The sequence below is a fragment of the Dermacentor andersoni genome, chromosome 8, assembly GCF_023375885.2.
Source record: "Dermacentor andersoni chromosome 8, qqDerAnde1_hic_scaffold, whole genome shotgun sequence".
Classification (NCBI taxonomy): Eukaryota; Metazoa; Arthropoda; class Arachnida; order Ixodida; family Ixodidae; genus Dermacentor; species Dermacentor andersoni.
The window spans coordinates 102,679,683-102,698,589 of NC_092821.1; positions in this window are offsets into that span (position 1 = coordinate 102,679,683).

Sequence of the window (18,907 nt, forward strand, 5' to 3'; positions counted from 1 at the left end):
AAACAATCAGATGGATCCTGGAGAATTAAGGTTCGCAAGCAACACTGTGCTGTGATGAATATCTCATTCTTGGTGTCCGAACTTTTCCTCCAACCTATGAAGTTTCGCTCTGGACGTGCGCTACGTATCCCAATGTTTGTGCACTTCAGGTTGATCGAAATGACAACCGAAATTACTCCTGTAACCTCCCTATACAGAAGCAAAATGCCATCACAGCTGAGCTAGAGCGGTGGGTGTGGAGACTGTAAGGGGTGCCCACAAAATGTCATTGCCTCGTGATTCTGTATACAGGGTGTCCCAGCTAACATTAGCCAGAGTTAAAAATTATGCAAAACCTACGCTGCTAGACAGAACAAAGGTAACGTTACTTGCTGTCACTTGGAGACGCTCAGACTATTTCTTTTATTCCGCCTAATTAAATATTTAGTCTTAATGTAGTACTCAACTTGTATAATATTATAATTATATGAAATGTGTCAACAGGAGAATTGAAGACCCACATAAGAAATCCCCGATACAGCTTTCTGTTGCTTAATACGTGCTATATAAATCTTCTTCCGGGTGTGAAAGCAGCCCGCGAATACACGCAAGGTGTTTCGAGCACCCAGTCGCGAATGAATTGCCTGGCTAGATCTTCTCAATTTTAGACAGTGTAGAAGCTAAATGAAATGAGTAAATTTGAAACTTCCTACTTTTTCAGGATTGTGCAAGACCAAATGGTAAAAATGTACGTAAGTAGTTCATCTTAAGCAAGATGAAGCGTTTTACAAGAATCTTGACGTGTTGGCGCTATATTGACGCAAACAATTTTTGTTTGTACTGTCTACACTGTAACAATCAGAAAATAACCATCACATCAACTTTTCCTTTCGCCAATGATTTGGGCAGCATCAAGATTCATGCATTTTCTAAGCGTGATAAAGACTTCCAAATTATGGAAAACACCATCTCGCTATCAATGAAAATGTCTAGAGGCAGCGGCAAAATTGTGGATTATTGTGTGTATGAAGACATGACCATGATTAGATATGGTGATGATAATAACAATTACTTTAAAAAACAATTAGGAGCTAATGTTCAATAACACTTTGTTGTGAAATGCGGTATCAAACTTCATTTTATAAATGATGACAGGTATGCTTGCTTGTGGCCATTTGTACGTAGTATTCCAAGGCGGGAATTGTCCTTGGTATTGAACCATGTCAAAATGAAATTAGTATAAAGAACAGTGAATATTATTGAATAATTCCTAATCAGCGATGATACATATAAAATTCCATAAATTCACGGCAACATTGCACGGCTATGAACTGCCACTACGTGCATCTCAGCTCGAGATTTCCTTAGAGCCCATCTCACGATCAGTGTCGGCGTTGATGCGATTAGCGTTGACGCAGTGTAGCGAGACACCGTTTTTCCAACGCAGCAACTGGCTCATACCATGTGCTCTATGCTGGCAACAAATCGATCCTTCGAACCACTGCACACAGATGATGTCTCATACCCAGTGACCCAAGATGTCGTCAAAGAAGTTAACTGAAGAACGGTGAATTCCAATTGCAGCATATCCATTGATCCCAGTTAGTCTTGCGGTTGGTTTTGAACACCGTTAACTCAGCACAGCAGTCGAGTAGAACCCATTCAACCTTAGACTACCCAGTGATATATGTTGCCCACAAAACGGTTTGAGGCAGACAGACACACAACAAGTCATACCCCGGAAAGTGTGTCAAATGCGTTAAAATGCTGATCGTACTAACACCGCCAAGTAGGTGTACCGAGAAATGGCCATTCTTAATATGTTCTCATTTGTGTGACAGATAAAAAAAAAACAGACACCTCAGCTAACGAGTACCTAGCGCTTCCCCCCATATAGCGTTTTAAAATCTTTAAAGGTGCTCATGTAAGATGTTGTATTAGCTCCGAATAGTAAAATAATGAAATAGGCATACGTGGCATGTTCAAAAATGTAAACTGCTGCTTCAAAACCACTGCAGTTCTTCTCAACAAACCAGGAATATTAGCGACTAAGAGGCCTTAGGCAATATGCCAATATGCACCTCTATTTACTACGTGCTTTTGAGATGTATTCACGATTGCAAACGTTCAAGCAACCTGAACCATTTAGAATGAAATTAGCCGGTTCTTAAATACGGACTGCAGAGACCATGGGTGGTATTTTAACAATCTGTGACAAGATTTAGCGACTTTCTTCTTTGTTCAGCAACCTGTTTTTCTCTTTAGTGAACGACGTCTTCTTTGATGTAGCAGAAATATTGGCGACATTTTTGTGAACTTATAAGTGGGAGAAATTGCTTTCAGAATAGCCTTTGAAAGCGTACTTTATCGTTTGGAAGTGATACATCGGTGGCTCAAATTGGCTCTACGACGCGTGTGCTTTCAGACATCTGTGACCATGATGCAGCAAACGTTGCCTTAACATCGGTGCTCGTCACACTGGCCTCAAAACCATGGTGTCTTTCGCAATGTTCCCAGGGTGCTCAGACACTGCGTGTTTAGGAATAATATTTTTTTAAATTATTTAGAAAACCAAGCGATTTTAATGTATGTTAAATCTTCGGGTTGTTCACTTTCACTAAATACGTTTTATTTGGTGTGCAGTGACAAGCGAAGTAGTAAATAAATTTAGAAAAAAGCTATTGCGCTCAAATTTAAAGTGAGATGTAGAACGCAAAGAGTGAATAAAATACAAATGTGGGGCTCGGCTCTTTTACGTTGGTCTGAACACGCTGCTTTTTCACCTAATGTCTATTACTAACCTTATGTCTATTTTGAGGTATGTGTGCTATTGGTAATCAGTCTTCGAAACCGTTTATCTCGAGCAAAGAATCACAGATTGTCTCTCAATATAGCCCCACAGGCTATCAAGGAGGGCATCATTTATTGAAGAATTCGACAGTACAAACAGTTAGCGTTATGAAATAGCAGGTTTGAACAAGAAATATAAATTATACAGATCCCAGGCACTGTGGAAGTCGATGTCGAAATTTCTGGGCTGCTTGCGTTGACTCGCAATAATTCACAGTGATGTCTAAGGCGAATGTTGAAGTTCATAAATAAAGTGGCGAGTTGATGGCAAAGGTTATTTGCATGCAACGCTTTCGTCTGGCTGGCCTTGAATAGATAACTAACAGTCAGACATATTTACTTAAAGTGTTGTTGCGGGCCATTATTAGTAGCCTGTGAGAAGGTTACCAATGTACTATCATTGCCTCACTCGGCGCCATTCATCGTGTTCAATGTGTTAAAACCTAAATAAATTATGGGGATTTACGTACCCAGCCCACAAGTTGATCATAAGGCACGCGACAGTGAGGGGTACCATTCTAATTTTGACCACCCGAGGTTCTTTTACGTGCACCTAAGTTTGAATACACGACAGTGTTTCCATTTTGGCGACCTGCAGCAATCCGGATTAGCCGCTATGGTAGCCTCGACCTCGAGCAACGCTACAAGTGCAACGCTATCCTAGCCTGTACCGTGGTAATTTACTTTGCGGCCGCTTCAATGGTGTCGTATAGATGCTGCAGCTTTGCGTCTGCACGCCTTAGTTCAGTTGTCTGCTTGACAAATTTACATTGTGTTTAATTTTCAACACCGTTAGAAACGAAAAGATTTTCTGTAACTGATGCCTTGCATAATAATCGCGCTTCCTTCCCTTCTTCCGTCTCTGCTTGCCTCTCCCGAACTCTCCTTCATGTATATAAGCTGCAATCTAAGCGCAGCAAGGCTCTTATTCACTCGTTTCATACCAGAATTGGTACAAAGTAACAGAAGCTGTCTACCACGGCAGGACGTTAGGCGGTGTAATGACTTCACGAGCCTATGACGAAGTAAGCTGAACTGAGAGGGGTAGGAGTTAACCATTAGGAAGTGGCTACTTAGAAGCAGCTTCGCACGTTGTTCTAGAGTAGCGATACGATAGGAACGGAATTTATATACGTTGTTACACGAGTTACCAGCTATTGAAATAAAACTGAACGATGATGAAGATAAAAATTTGTAGGGGGGGCATCGCTTTTTAAGTAGGGCGGTAGCAAATAGTCTCCGAGCCAGCTTGAGTAATCAGGAATACTGTATAAGTTTCTCATTTTATGATTTCCCTATACATTTCCTTATTCTCCTTTTCACCTTTAAATTTCTATATATACTTTGTACTGCTGCCCATGCCAAGCGCGTCCTATGAATCTCATTCGTACTTTTTCCCCAGCAACAGTTGAAACATATCATTATCTAGATCGTTGACCTGTTGATGCTTTCTTCCACAATCAATCCCGCTGCTCAGGGAATGTGTACATTACTTACGGGTCTCATTACGTGAGCAGCTTCGCATTCTATTAGGTTGCACTGAGTTGTCGATGGATTTTGGCTGCAGCAAAAGATGCTTCATCTTCTTGCGAATGTTTGCTCCGGTACATTCATTCCAATAGTGACAACTACGCTGCAACCACGTATTATCGTACAAAATGTGGGCCTAAACTCTGATTAATGAGCATTTGGCTAGTATCGTGGGACAACAGAGGGACAGGGAGCTTTGGACGACGGCATACGCATGCTTGGGTTTTGTATCTGCCGCAGCAGCGTTTACTACTCCCATTAAAATCTCTTGTTCAATGTATTTCCAGTGAAGCTACTGTAGCCTTCGCTGTGACTAGCCAAGATGGAGTCACAAGTCTCAAGTTCGTCAGCACATTAGAAGGTATGGCATTGTTCTTGCTAGTCCTTGTTCCATGGCAAAACACTGCAATTATATATTTAAAATATTTTAATGTGCATATTTTATAAGGTTGTCTACCTAACTTTTCACATATGCTTTAAAAATTTAAGAAAATTCGTTCTCCGTGGCTCGCCAGTGATTAGGAACATTTTTGCAAAAAATTTGATGATGACGTAAAATATTTTAGTGACAATCAATTTTCTGCTCCAAATCTTTTAGAACTCCTGGTAAAGTGATCAGTGGAGTTGTTTTCCTTATATATTTTAAGCAGCTGCAGTTTCGAATGGACACGAAGTGCAACAAATGCTGAGTATGCCACGGCGGCAATGCTGAGTATGCCACGGCTGAGTATGCCCTGGCCACGGTGGCCGCATTTCAGTGGAGGCAAAATGCAAAAACGCCCGTGTACTTAGGTTTAGGTGCACGTTTATGAACCCCAGGTGGTTGAAATTTCCGGAGTCTACGGCCTGCCTCACAATCAGAACGAGGTTTTGGCCCGTAAAACGCCATAATTTTTAATTTTAACGAAATGCAGCAAAGTTTTAAGCTGACATTATTTCAGGCTTGGGTGTTTCTGGGTCAGGAACCTCCACCTTTTCCACGAAAACAATGGCTGCATAGCCGTATGATCACCCCCTCGATTGACATTTATATCAAACCAAAGTTAACTTCACAAATCTGACTATGAATGTGAAAAGCCGGCAAAAGCTACACTGATAAGCAATGGACCAACTATGACCCGTGAATCTACACGCTTCATTATTGCATAAATTGTAGCTCATTATATATTGAACCAGCTTCCATGGAACCCTTATCTCTACAAAAAAGCACTGTGCTGACCTAAAAGGATTTGAGTTGAAATTTGTGAGTACGCACTGTTCACATAAAGTCTGTAGAAAAGGATAAAACTGGTTTCCCGTCATTACTAGCCTATTACTACCGACGTGAAATATATCATAACGAAATTGCTGCAGATATGCAAGCTTCCTGCTCTGCTTCGTACAAATTGCGCCCGTGAAGATAAGGTCGAAACTTCTGTACAGACCAAACCATAGCTAGGCATTCCTGCTCCGTGTTGGTGTAATTCTTTTCGGCGTTTGTCAGAACGCGACTTGCGTATGCGACGACCCTCTCCCCTAAAGTGTCGTCTCGCTGTAGGAAAATGCCACCAATGCCATGAACACTAGCATCCGTATGCAGGAGGGTAGGAGCAGCTTCATCAAAGTGGCGTAGTACTGGTTCCGATGTCAGAGCGCGCTTCAGATGGGCGAACGCAGATTCACATTCGGGAGACCACACAAAGGGAACATTAGAACCCACTAATTTCTGCAGAGGTGACGCTATTGAGGCGAAGCCTCGTATGAATCGGCGAAAATAGGAGGCGAGGCCTAGGAAACTGCGCAAATCTTTGGTCTTTTCGGGACGAGGGAAGTGCCGAACTGCCGAAACCTTGTCAGGATCAGGACGAATGCCATCTTTGCTAACAATGTGACCTAGTACCTTGATCGTCTTGCTCGCAAAATAACATTTCTTGGTGTTTAGCTGAAGTCCAGCGTTGGCAAGGCATGTGAGAACTTCATTCAGACGTTGCAGGTGCTGAGAGAAAGTTGACGAGAAAACAACAATATCATCCAGATAGCACAGGCAAGTCTTCCACTTCAGGCCACGAAGAACGGTGTCAATTATGCGCTCGAACGTTGCGGGTGCATTGCAGAGGCCGAATGACATGACATTAAACTCGTAGAGCCTATCTGGTGTTGAAAACGCTGTTTTCTCTTTATCGTCTTCATGCATAGGTATCTGCCAGTAGCCGGAACGTAGATCGATGCTGGAGAAGTACTCGGCACCCTGCAGGGAATCCAAGGCATCGTCTATTCGCGGCATAGGGTATACATCCTTGCGTGTGATCTTGTTAATTGCTCGGTAGTCGACACAAAATCGAACAGAGCCGTCTTTTTTCCGAACCAAAACAACGGGGGAAGACCAAGGGCTAGCAGACGGGCGTTTTATATTCCGTTGGAGCATGTCGATGACGTTCTCGTCAATGACGTTCCTCTCGGCTAGCGATAGGCGATATGGTCTACGGCGCACGATGGATGTACCATCTGTCTCTATCCGATGCGTCGTAATCGAAGTCTTGCCCAACGAAGCTGAATGCACGTCAAACGAAGCTTCATGTTTCTGGAGCAAAGCAAGGAATTGTTGTGACTGCGAAGGTGTCAGGTCGGAACTGATGGCAGCTGCAAGAGCTGAAGGAGATGCGGCCCGTCCGGTACAAGGAACTTTAGAGGAAGCTGGTTTAAAAGAAAAAAACAGATATAGACTCCGATTCGGTGACGGAAGCCAATGTAGTGCCTTTAGGGATGAGAATTTTTGCGGATGTCGGGTTTATAGCGTAGAGTAATGCAGAGCCATGTTTAAACCTAACCAGCCCTGATGCAAAGATAATCCCTCTTGCGAGACAGCGTGCAGATGGTAATACGAGCACGTGGCCGCAGTCAATCACATCAGACGTGATAGTCACAATGCTTTGATGGCGAGGAGGTAGCGCGGTATCTTCTGCAGCAAGAAAGTGAAGTCGTGCGTCATCTGCATGAAGTGAATATGTCATGTCGGTCATGTGGAGAACGCGTTGCCCACAGCAGATGGAGGCGGAGGCCGTAGAAAGAAAATCCCATCCTAATATGAGCTGCTGGGCACACGAACTTAGCACTGCAAGTTGTACGTAATGCAGAAGTCCATCGATGGAAATACGAGCTGTGCACATGGCGATAGGTCGAATGGCAGCCCCTTGAGCAGCGAGTAGCGTAGGTCTATCATAAAGGGTCGTAACGTTCCGAAGTCGCGAACACAATTCACAGTGAATGACTGAAACACTAGCACCAGTGTCTATTAAGGCTTCTACTTGTACAACTTCTATTACAACCAATATCACATTGCACGGACGCGATGGAGGAATTTCTGTCCTGTATTTCGATGCAGCTTTTCTTCTAAAAGCTGCATAATTTAGTTTTCCGCACGACGATCGGCGAATTGAGAAGCAGGTCTCAGTGGGGACGTAGAGCGGCGAAGGGGTGACGGTGAGTGCCGTCTCACAGGACGATACGTCTGAGCCGTCTCGGATGCTACAGTAGGCGATGGAGAGCGTCCGCGCGGTGGACCATAAGGACGGCGTTGGTCATGGAAGCTCCCTAGACGTTGAAAAGTAGCTCCGGGCGAAAAGTCATCCCGTTCGTATACGTCCTATCCGCGACGCTCGTCTTGCTGGCGCTTGCGGCAAAAACGTGCTATGTGGCCACGATAGCCGCAGTAGTAGCAGATGGGACGAGGAGGACGCCACTGCGGATAGCTGGTTTGGGTATGTGCGCTGGTAGTCATGGACGCGATGGGGGCCGGTGTTGGTTTTGGATGCATCGGTGGAACGGCGACTGGAGTAGCTGCGGCTACTTGTGCGTACGTGGATGGGGCCCTAGGGGTTATAGGGTCCGTGTATGCTGCACCAGCCATGGACGCCAATTCCTCCTTGATAACGTCTCGCAGATTGGTATCGGAGGCATGACAAGGCATAGGCCCTGCGGCTAAGCCAAGATACTGGAGCTCTTCTCGAATTATTGCGCGTATCGTTGCTCGTAAAGCAGGGTCGTCGGCAGTAGTGTTCGCAGTGGTGTCTGGCTGCAACCGTACTGATTCGAGTTCGTCAAGGCGCTGGCAAGTAGCGACGATATCAGCACCGGTAGCGGGGTTCTGGATGGCTAAATCATTGAAAGCAATAGCTCCGATGCCTTTGAGGATGTGGCGAACCCTGTCTGATTCGGTCATAGCCGGGTTCACACGTCTACAAAGAGCAAGCATATCCTCGATGTACGACGTATAAAATTCACCGGTTTGCTGCTTTCGAGTGTCGAGCGTCTTTTTTGCGAGGGCGGAACGAACAGCCGGTGTGCCGAAGATTTGGCGGAGCTGCGGTTTAAACCGCCCCAGTTCGTGAAATCAACCTCATGGTTGAAAAACCAAGTCTTGGCTACTCCGGTCAGATAAAAGGCGACGTGAAGTAGCTTGGACGCATCGTCCCAACGGTTAGCCGAACTCACTCGGTCGTAGTCGTCCAGCCAATCCTCAACGTCTTCCCCGCGAAGTCCAGCAAACAGATGGGGATCACGCTGATGTCCACTGACAACCCAATACGGGGAGGCTGGGGTAGCCGAGGCCGAGATGGTGGAAGTAGAAGTGCCTGTTGGCTCGTCCTGCGACATGCTGGCTGGCAGCTGGCACAATCGGCGACCCGATCGAAGCTCCAGGAGGTTGAGCGGGGAGTCAGAGGACGGAGGACCGAAAAGCACACTCCACCACTTGTGACGTAGCAGTTGTCACTGCGTTTATTCCGACTCGAAGATACGGCGAACCGATCACGCCCACAGCACGGATCACACTCGAGAGCCATCCCCACAAGCGATGATGAAGAAGAACCCCATATGAGCCCCACATGATGATGATCATGTACAGATGACACAGAATAGCTTATATCTGGCTACAATATCCATATCGAGAAATCTCGTATTAAATTATGCGTGCCAGGTATTATTTCATACGTGTCACGTATACATTCGTATGAGCCACGTGTACATTCTTACTAGGCAGATATCCGTTCATACGTGCCACGTATCCCTTCAATATGTGCCTCATATGAAGGCATACGTGTCCTGCATTCATTTATATGAGCCTCGTACAGAACAATGCGTGCCACATACAGAATCTAATGGCTGGTATCCATTCTTCATGCCTTATTTATAGATGCATGGGTACCTCGTAGGTGCCTCCGTGCTGTCATGTCTGGCCCGGAGCCGATGACATGCAACGAATAGGCCTTTTTAGCTATCTAAATGCAAACTTGCACGCGTCTTGTAAGAACTTTGTTACATATCTGCATGCTACATGGTTTATACATACATTATACAATTAACTGTGCAGGATCAATTGCATAGCTCATTGCGAAATATCTACACGCCGAGGCTGTTCCTTAACATACAGCAAGCTTGCTGGTGATGTTAACAGTATACCTACTGTAAGGTTTTATGAGAAACCTTATCACAAATTTTCTGTCCAGTAACAATTTCAAAAATTTCATTGTTGCATCATTTTTATTCTGCACTAGTTTTTAGAAGGAAGCATTTTACCTCAGGATGGGGTTAATGGAATGTAGGCTCAGCAGCTGCGATGAAGCTGCTAATTGTGGAGAGGTACGGAGCATAGAAAAACTTCAATGACATAATGTGGGGACAGGAAGAGAGAGTGGCAAGCTGAAATTCGAAAGATGGGAATCAGTACAATGGAAACTATTGCAAGACAACTGTGCGTGCAACTTACGAGAGAAAACATGAACCTAATTATGACATCGTGCACATTAACATAAAAGTTTCAATGACCATGAAGTTACGCCTTTGCTTTGCCATATTGCGGTATACACGAGAAAGCTGCTTTATAAAATGGTGATACCTTGTTTATATACATATATTTATACATTTTCAGGTAGTGTCAATCCACAATTATAATTTACTGTTAAAATCCCTTACTGTTCAACTTGTGTGACAAAAACAGAAAATTCTATGCTTCATATTTTTCTTGGTACAAGTACAAGGCTCATGGAAAAGAGTTAAAGATTGGCGGGCAAATATCTCAGTGTATATATGCTTGTTTTATCCGAGTGTCCCGCTTCTAGAGGTTGGCAAATCTGAAGCTTTGAAAAAACGTTTAGAAATGCATGAAACAAACTGTTTATGGTGAAATAAACGTGTGGTTCGAGCTATCACAAATTTAATTTCAAATGATGAGCGCAAAGCTGTTACTCGTACCAAACATTTGTGTTTTATGCTGCTTGCTTTTACATACGTTATATTATACAATACATTATTTAAGACCGCAACAAGCATTCAGCAAAGTAAAGGGAAGAGAGGCGGATATTTAATAAACACACAAACTACGCTTACAATGGATTGGCAGATGTTTAACTCGGAATTCCACAAGCACGTTCCCTAAGTAAATCTGTCATTTCAGCAGAAGTGTGGCATATGACCTTATGTTGTAGTCAGCAGGTTGCTGCTTATGTCATGACTTGTGCCAGAGTCCATACAAACAAAACAAACAAAACTGTGTAAAATCATTCTATCAGTGCAGGCCGACGTTATTTATTTGGTTGATGACTCACAAACTACAGGGGACGGAGGAATCAGATTTTGTGTATTCATATAAATAGTTGTACAGAGTAACTATGCGCGCCACACCATATAATATCTCTCAGTTCATGTCGAAACATCATCATGCCTACTATTAGTAATATCGCCATTCAACGTGTATATATATTTTTGTGAATAAAATGCTTTTATTGTATAACGGCTCATACCTGCAAATGCCGGCACACATTCCCGAAGGTATATTGCGTCTCTGAAGGGATTACGTTCTAGAGGGCATGGCGGGTATGTGCACGGCCCAAGACCAACGCAGAAAATCATTTCTAGAAGGTTGAAAATGTATATCTGCTCTTTATTGAGTTATCTGCTCTTTATACATTAACAGGTTAATGTATATCTCCTAAATAAGGAGCTCCACATAGGCAAAATTAATACAGAGTCATTCACAAGAGAGCCTAATGCTGCAACTGCTCCATGAGATATCATACCTGCAGCTAGTATGTTTGTTGTGCAGCACACGAAGCCCAATATTGGCGCAAGGCATTGAACGCAAGGGATAAAAGGCCCTTGCAACATACTGCAGTGCATATATGGGACACGAAGCCCTGGTACTGCCGCGCATACATGGGAAATGAGGCCCTCATATTCTTGTGTGATACGAGGCTCTCGTATTCATACGTGAGATACAAGGCTATCGTGTACATACGTGGGATATGAGGCCCTCGTATTCATACGTGGGATACAGGACACATACTCAACAATCTCGTATAGAGGTATGACACGTATATTTCAGAATTGTCAATAGGGACACTATGATACCAAGCATGCAGAATTATCCTCACTGAAACTTGTACACGTCTTCAAGTGCACAAGTTCTTTATTAAAGCAAGCATTTCTGCTGTTTCACGGTCTTTAGCTAGGCCGCTCAGTTTTTGGATGCCGTAAGGCACCCTCTCCTGGATATTGCACAACAATAAACTGTGGTGATCCTGGAAATGGGTGCAACTGAAAGCAGGCTGATAAAATTGTCTGTGTGCTATGTGGTGGCGCGTATCACATGGCTGTCGTTGGGGGGGATCCGCATGTTCGTCTGTTGTACGTTGCTTGACGCGTTGCAATGATAAATACTTTGATAACATCAAAATTGACCCGTTGAAAAAAACTTCACCTAAAGTTGAAGACGCGCACTTAAGGTTCACAGCAATTTTCAGCTTTTTCTTTCACAACAAACGCTTCAGTATACAATTAATCTGAATAATACAACTTTTTATTTCATCGGAGCGAAGTGGTTGGTGGAATGCGTAACAACAGGTTAAAGCACAGAATGCATGTATGCTTCTATATTTATATATATATATATACTGTGTGTGTGTGACCACATAAATCCAAATAATTGCCTCTCTCAGAACTGTCGATAAAGTTTTTCGTTACCATGACACCAAGGGAAGCACCGGGGATATTGGATGTAGTTGGAATGTAGAAAATTATGCAGACATGAAAGTGGGCGAAAAGATAACTTGTCGCTGATGGTAGCCGTACCCACAACCTCCGCATGCAGAGGTTACCAGTGTACTTCCGCTCATCCGATAAGAGACCCAGCCCGCACGCAGGTACCGGAATATTGGACACCCTCGAACTCTCGAGTAATTTACACCGCGAGATGGAGCCACACAGCTGAGCCGCCATAGAGCGTCATATTGATAGGTCGAAAGCACAGAAAATGTTCGGGGGCTCAAAGAAAGAGAAGTTGAGCCAACGGAGTCGTTCGTTGCGCTCACGTCAAAAATCTTAATAAGGTTTAACTAAGTGGGTCCGCCCTGATGGCTGTACAAAATGAGAGCCCTAGCTTACAGAATATCACGTGGGAAGCAAAAAGAAGGCATGGCTCAAAAACGCAGTGCAAATGCAGCATACGCTAGACAGGGCGCTCAATACGAAACCGATAGAAAAATCGGCAGGGTCGGCCGTTGCGCCTATCTCAAAAAGTCTAACACGATAGGGTTCAGCAGTTTCGCCATAGTGGCCGACGAAAACGCGAATCCTAGCATATAGAATATTCAATATGATGTAATCGGCACTGTCGCACCTAAATATGCAAGCTTTCAAGCGATAGCTCATAGACTGGAGCCAAAGCGTGGAGACTGCAAAGAAACGGAGTTAGGTCAGATGATCTCGCCGGACGCCTTTCATCAGGATGCAGGTGCTTGTCATATGCAAGCCTGTTTTCCGAGCAGCGAAGTGCTAGGGACACTAACTGTTTCCGCTACTGAGAGCAACCTGTGGTCACACATGTCAATGTGTACCCAGGCAAGTGGGACAAATGGAAGTGCTATTGAACTTGTTACGCGCAACTACAGAGTCTTTGTGTCGCTCTCCGTTCCAGATCTCATATACCTGACCGATCCGCAGTGGTTCGCAGATGAACCAGTCGTAGTGCAAGGTGCGCTTTATATAGCAGCAGGTTTGCTTGGCGCACAGAAATATTCAGAAGAGGCAAGAATAAACCCAGCAGAGAGCAATTTTTTACTACGACTGTGCAGCAGAAATGCGGCACCGTTGAGCTGGACGATCGAGTGCATAATCACTTACGGCAAGCATGCTTGATATTTGTAATCTGCGAGAAGCCAGGTGGCACAAGGAAAAGTTAGTTTTCGGGGTGAGAAATGGGAATGGGTTGGCGTGTCCAAGTAATTACGAGTCAGTACTCACATGACAAAATAAAATGTAGTACGCAGCTCATGGAAACGCACGTAAGCCAAACAGGACAACTTTGATCTGCCAGGTAGGCAATAGAGAGGCGGAGCACGCCGTTCTCTATGTGAGCCATATATTGATCTAGCACACGCGAAGAGCTCAACTCAGCCCCCATGATGTGCGTTTGCAGGCTCCACCAAAATTGTCGTGCAAACTAGGAAGTTCGAGCTCCAATTCTGAGACGGGTGACTGCCCTCAAAGCCCTTCAAATGCAGCTAACTAAGTTTTCGAAAGATGGCCTCCTGTGCTGGGAAGTCTCAACAAAAAGGGGAGTCTCGATCAACACGCTTATGGCTCAGGTGGAAATCATTAACCTCGAAATAAACTTCGCGATCAATTTTGTTTTTCTTACTAATCGAGGTTTTAGACTATGGCCTATGTTTCTCACTTTTCTGTGAGAAAATGTTTAGTCTTATGACTAATTCATGAGCGAGATAATAGTGGTGCTGCGCTATTTTGACATAAATGGGGAATTAAGCATGAGGAAGTTTATTCTGAATAGGTCATGCACTTGCCGGCGGAGCGGTTGTTTTTATTGCTATTCTGGCCGATGTTAGCATTTGACAACAAAACTGCTCGACCACAGAGCCTTACAAGGGTGCTTTCGACGGAACAAATCGCCTAACGCGAAATGGTCTCCAACCTACTACAGGACGTAAGCCAGCCGTTCGACAACCACCTGTGGCTGCGACTATCAGTGCGATCCCTGAGGGCAGCGGACGCAGTCCCCTGTTCACCAGGATCATCTCCTTCCCCCACTCCCTGTTTAGTCTAATACAACTGAAGTGCGGTCTGTGGTGGAGCATTGTATGGAGTGCGGCTAAAACCACGGCGACAGCCCAGTCATTCCAAATACACCGAGCCCAGCAGCAACCATTGAAGAATGCTAAAGAAGCTGCATTGGCTAAAAGACGCTGGTGTTTGTGGGCGCCGTCTCACGCCCTTCCCCTAGGCACGGTGACATTGTGAGGTCTGCGTGTGCGATCCACGGCTGTCTCTCACTAGCGAGTGAGATGATGAAACTTCAGGTGCGCATTTGCGCATTTGCACCTTCCTTTCGGCACGGGAGACGCCGGCTGTGTCTGTGTGTGTGTGCGCTCGCTAGTAGGGTTGTTATCGCCACTGTACCAGTGGGGGGAAGGAAATTTGTTAAACTGACTTGCATGTGTCGAGAAGTGGTCGCAAGCATATAGAGCGCACGCCTTTTCCTACTCCTCTTGGGCGAGGGCATTCCGAAAAGGGTTGGAGCACGCCTTCTTCAACAAAATTCTGCCTTCACCACGGTCTTTGTGTCGCTCTCCGTTCCAGATCTCATATACCTGACCGATCCGCAGTGAGGTAACTAAAAGTTCGTCTTTAAAAGTTCAATTATAGCCGCAGACGTTGAGTAGCGTTGGCTGGGGCGTAGCTCAGCCGCAAGTCGCTACGACAGCGACGGGAACCGGGGAGCAGCCCGGACTCGACAGGGCATCACGGCGGTGAACGCCGCAGCACAGTCTGCCTCGGAAGCGTCAGGAGACAGGGCGAAGCCCAACCACGGCAGGATCCGCCAGGCAGCCTCCTAGGACAGCGCTGTAGGCCGACGCAAAGCCTGGTTCAGCAGGGGCAGAACCAGGGTTGTCGGGACGTGGCCGACCGCTCCATTCGCAGTGCCAGAGGAGAGTTTCTCCTGCTGTCCCGCTCCGCTCAGCTTCTCAGTTCCGTCGCTCGAGCCCATCTCGCAGGACCCGCACACCAATCACGCGCACGCTCACACTTTTCGGCGCCGTACACCGACAAAAGCACTGAATCCGACGCCCGCGCACTGCATATGCCGTCCTCCAACTACAGGTATGTTACGGAAGCTCAGGTACAATAGTGGCATCGTTTTATTTCTTTAAAACCCCGTGCATGGCACTACATGAGGGTGGAGAATAAGAGAAATTGAAATAAGCGTTGTCGAGAAAACTATTTCGCTCAATAAACCAGGTAAAGTGATGGCAACAGCGATGTTGTGGCAAAAGCCATTCCAATCTGCCGCTGTGCGAGGAAGGAATGATGACGAAATAGGGACACGACATCTACGTGGGCGTGCAACATTTAGTGGATGGCCTGTGCGCAGCGACATGCACGAACGTGGTAGAATGTAAGCAGTGTGGTGAAAGGAACTGCTGTATAAATTGAAAAATAATGATCTAATTGCAAAACGGCGCCAATTGAAGAGGGTGTCAAATCCTGATCCTGCTTTCAATGATTTTACGCCGATGTCACACTGGTATGTGGAATGAATTAACTTTGTGGCGCCATTTTGTATCGAATCTAGTCTGCTGGTGAGGTAATTCTTGTGACCACGTCATTTCGATGATGCATATTCAAGATTGAACCTAACGAGGGGCGTATATGCTAATAGTTTTACATGTTGAGAAGCATTGCAAATAATATGTTCAAGAAATTTTCTGAATTTATTGCCTGATGCTGTGACGTTAGCTATTGCGAACACCAGTTTAGGTGATGCGTGATAGTAGCGCCTAGGTACTTGAATTCTTCTATGGCATCAAAGGAGATGTTAAGCGTGTAAGAGAAGTTGTAAAGATTTTGACAACAGGAAACTGACATTGATCTAAATTTAGTGAGGTTTAGGACCAATATTCAGCAGTGACACCATCATTTATTCCTGCTTACGTCTCTCTGCAGCGAAAGGTTGCAGTAAATGCTAGTTATAGAGTGGTAGATAACGCGGTCACCAGCAAACATTGGAATTTGAGAGGTAACATGCAATGGTAGATTGTTAACACGGGATCTAAAACCAAACCTTTGGAAACACCAGATGTTAGGGTAGAAAACCTTTAGTGCTGGTAATCCTTACCGTCTCTGAGCGGTAACCAAGAAATTATTTTATCCAGGTTAAGGGGTACGGTTGCAAGGTCAACTGAGAAAGATTTAATATTCGACGTTAATGGGCAAACTTTTTACGAAACGCCTTTGTGCAGTCAGGAAAGATGGTGCCCATTTATTTGTTCAAGTAAAACTCTTGCTTGGGCTAGCTGGTTCATACTTGAATGAGTAAACGCAAGGCGCGATAGACCACGACTGATGAAGGGCACAAACGACAGGCGCCGACACCTTGCCTTTACTCATTTATATTGGTATTATTAAGATAAAGATGAAGTTTCTATTGCAGCAATAGCTAACCCTTGGCAGTTATGTGAAGGCGTTCATGACGTTCTCTTTGCTTTATAATGTTCGATAGTATTTATGTAGCAGATCGTTTTTGTTTGGAAGTTCATGGGAATATCTTTTACTAAGGCTAGCGGCAACTCGTGTTGTGTTTTATGCTTCTTTCTACCTAACGTTGAGTCCGCTTTTAATATATGCGCGTCCGTGTAGGCATGGTTTAATGTGTTTTGTGTGTACGTTGTTACAGTTGGTGCTACCTTACCATTAATAAAGCAAGGAACGTGCATGCCAGCATCGCTTCAGAACCTTTTTGTACTTTTGCCTGCCTAACAAAGATGCGTTGTTTATTGCTACGTGGGCGATTACTATTGAAAGTCTAAATACTGTTCGAGGTTTCTTGGCTTTCCTCAGAACGTCGTTTCCGATTTTGGTGGTTCAGTGTAAACTTTCGCATCAACGAAGGCAATATAACTAGCATAGTAACGCATGGCAAAGTAAAGCTAGGGTGAAATCTGCGAAAATTGCTAACGAAAGCGTTTAGTGCATTCATGCTACTTCGCCATATTATCAAAACGTCTTTGATGCAGCGGAGATAGGCAAGATCTTGTTACAGAGATAATTCTAACCGCTCTCATTCTAACTGGACCATGGAAATGTTTGCATTTGTGGCGCAAAAGGGTTTCCCATGCTAGTGGTGAAAGTATGAGGATAACTAATTCGACATACTTTTGTGCTTTTACACCGTAGGTCACATCGAATCCAATAAAGTTATAAAGAATAACTAATAAAAATATTAAAGGTATTAAAAGGTAAACTTCGGCCGCCTGGGCTTGCTATTAAGTGATTTTGAGAGTTAAGGTAACGGAGACACTTTGAGACACTTACAGACCCCGCATGTAGCTAGCACGCTATGGCCAAGCGTTAGTTTCCCGTCGACAAACCAACCCGTCTCTTTCATGGTTAACCTCCATGCCTTCCATTTATCACTTTCCTCTTTCTTTTTGTCTGTTGAGAAAAGCTTCTGCAGGCAAAAAAGCTCTCCGAGCGTTTACTTCTAGAATAAGCGTTTTTTCTCTTCAGAAGCTTATGGCCGAGCGGTAAAAAGCGTATCACAGCGGTATCGCATCATTAGCTTCTCTTAGGTAGAACACGCTGCCGAGGCTAATGCATGGTGATGCTGTACTGACACAGCAGATGTGCTCTGCTTGCTTTTTTTTACCTGCACGTTATTGTTCTACACTTGATCACTCAACAAAGTTTGTCTCGTCTTTTCTATCTTGAGAAACATCGGTAATCAAGGATAATTTCTACTCTTTTTTATCCCAGCTTCGCGAACGGAAAACGCCTCACAAGGATCTCATTATGATGACACTGTTCTAGAGGTTAGTAATGAATGCCTGCTTGTGTCATATGGACAGTCATCTGATGGTAAGTGTCTTGTCCTTTTCGCCTGTGCCACAAGGTTCAAAATAGTTTCATGAGTGAAATAAGCATATTTTACGTCGGGTAACATATAGCTGTTCTTTATAGGCGCCATGGTTCCTCATAAAAATGCAGTCGCACTCACTAAACAGTTTGAATGGCCTGTACCCACAAACTATTTAACATCGTTTGGCAAGCCAAAGTTTAATGCAACCAAATGCAAAATTTTAGTTCTTTGCAGCAGATGTGATATGCACTGCATGGTGCATATGAACTAAAAAGAATAAAGCCTGCTTAATCAAATGTCCTACTTCTGTGTTTTCACACCGGTTACGGCAAGGTAAGCGTCAGTAGAAGAAAGGCTTGATATGAAACCCGGATACGAGTGGCATGGTATAGCACGCTATAGTCTAAGAATATATAGCATGGTAAAGTGACACGGCAGGACATAATCAGAGCCAAATAAAGTATGTAGCAAAGCAAACTACTTGTAGTCCTTGGAGGTAGTAATACGGAAATACGAGCGTAAGCAGAACTGGAAAGAAGGAAACAACTGAATCGCTTAATGTTCAATATAAGATATACTTGATAATATTAGTAATTCCTGTATGGAAAGGACCGATGTTACTATCACAGATTTATCAACTCATCA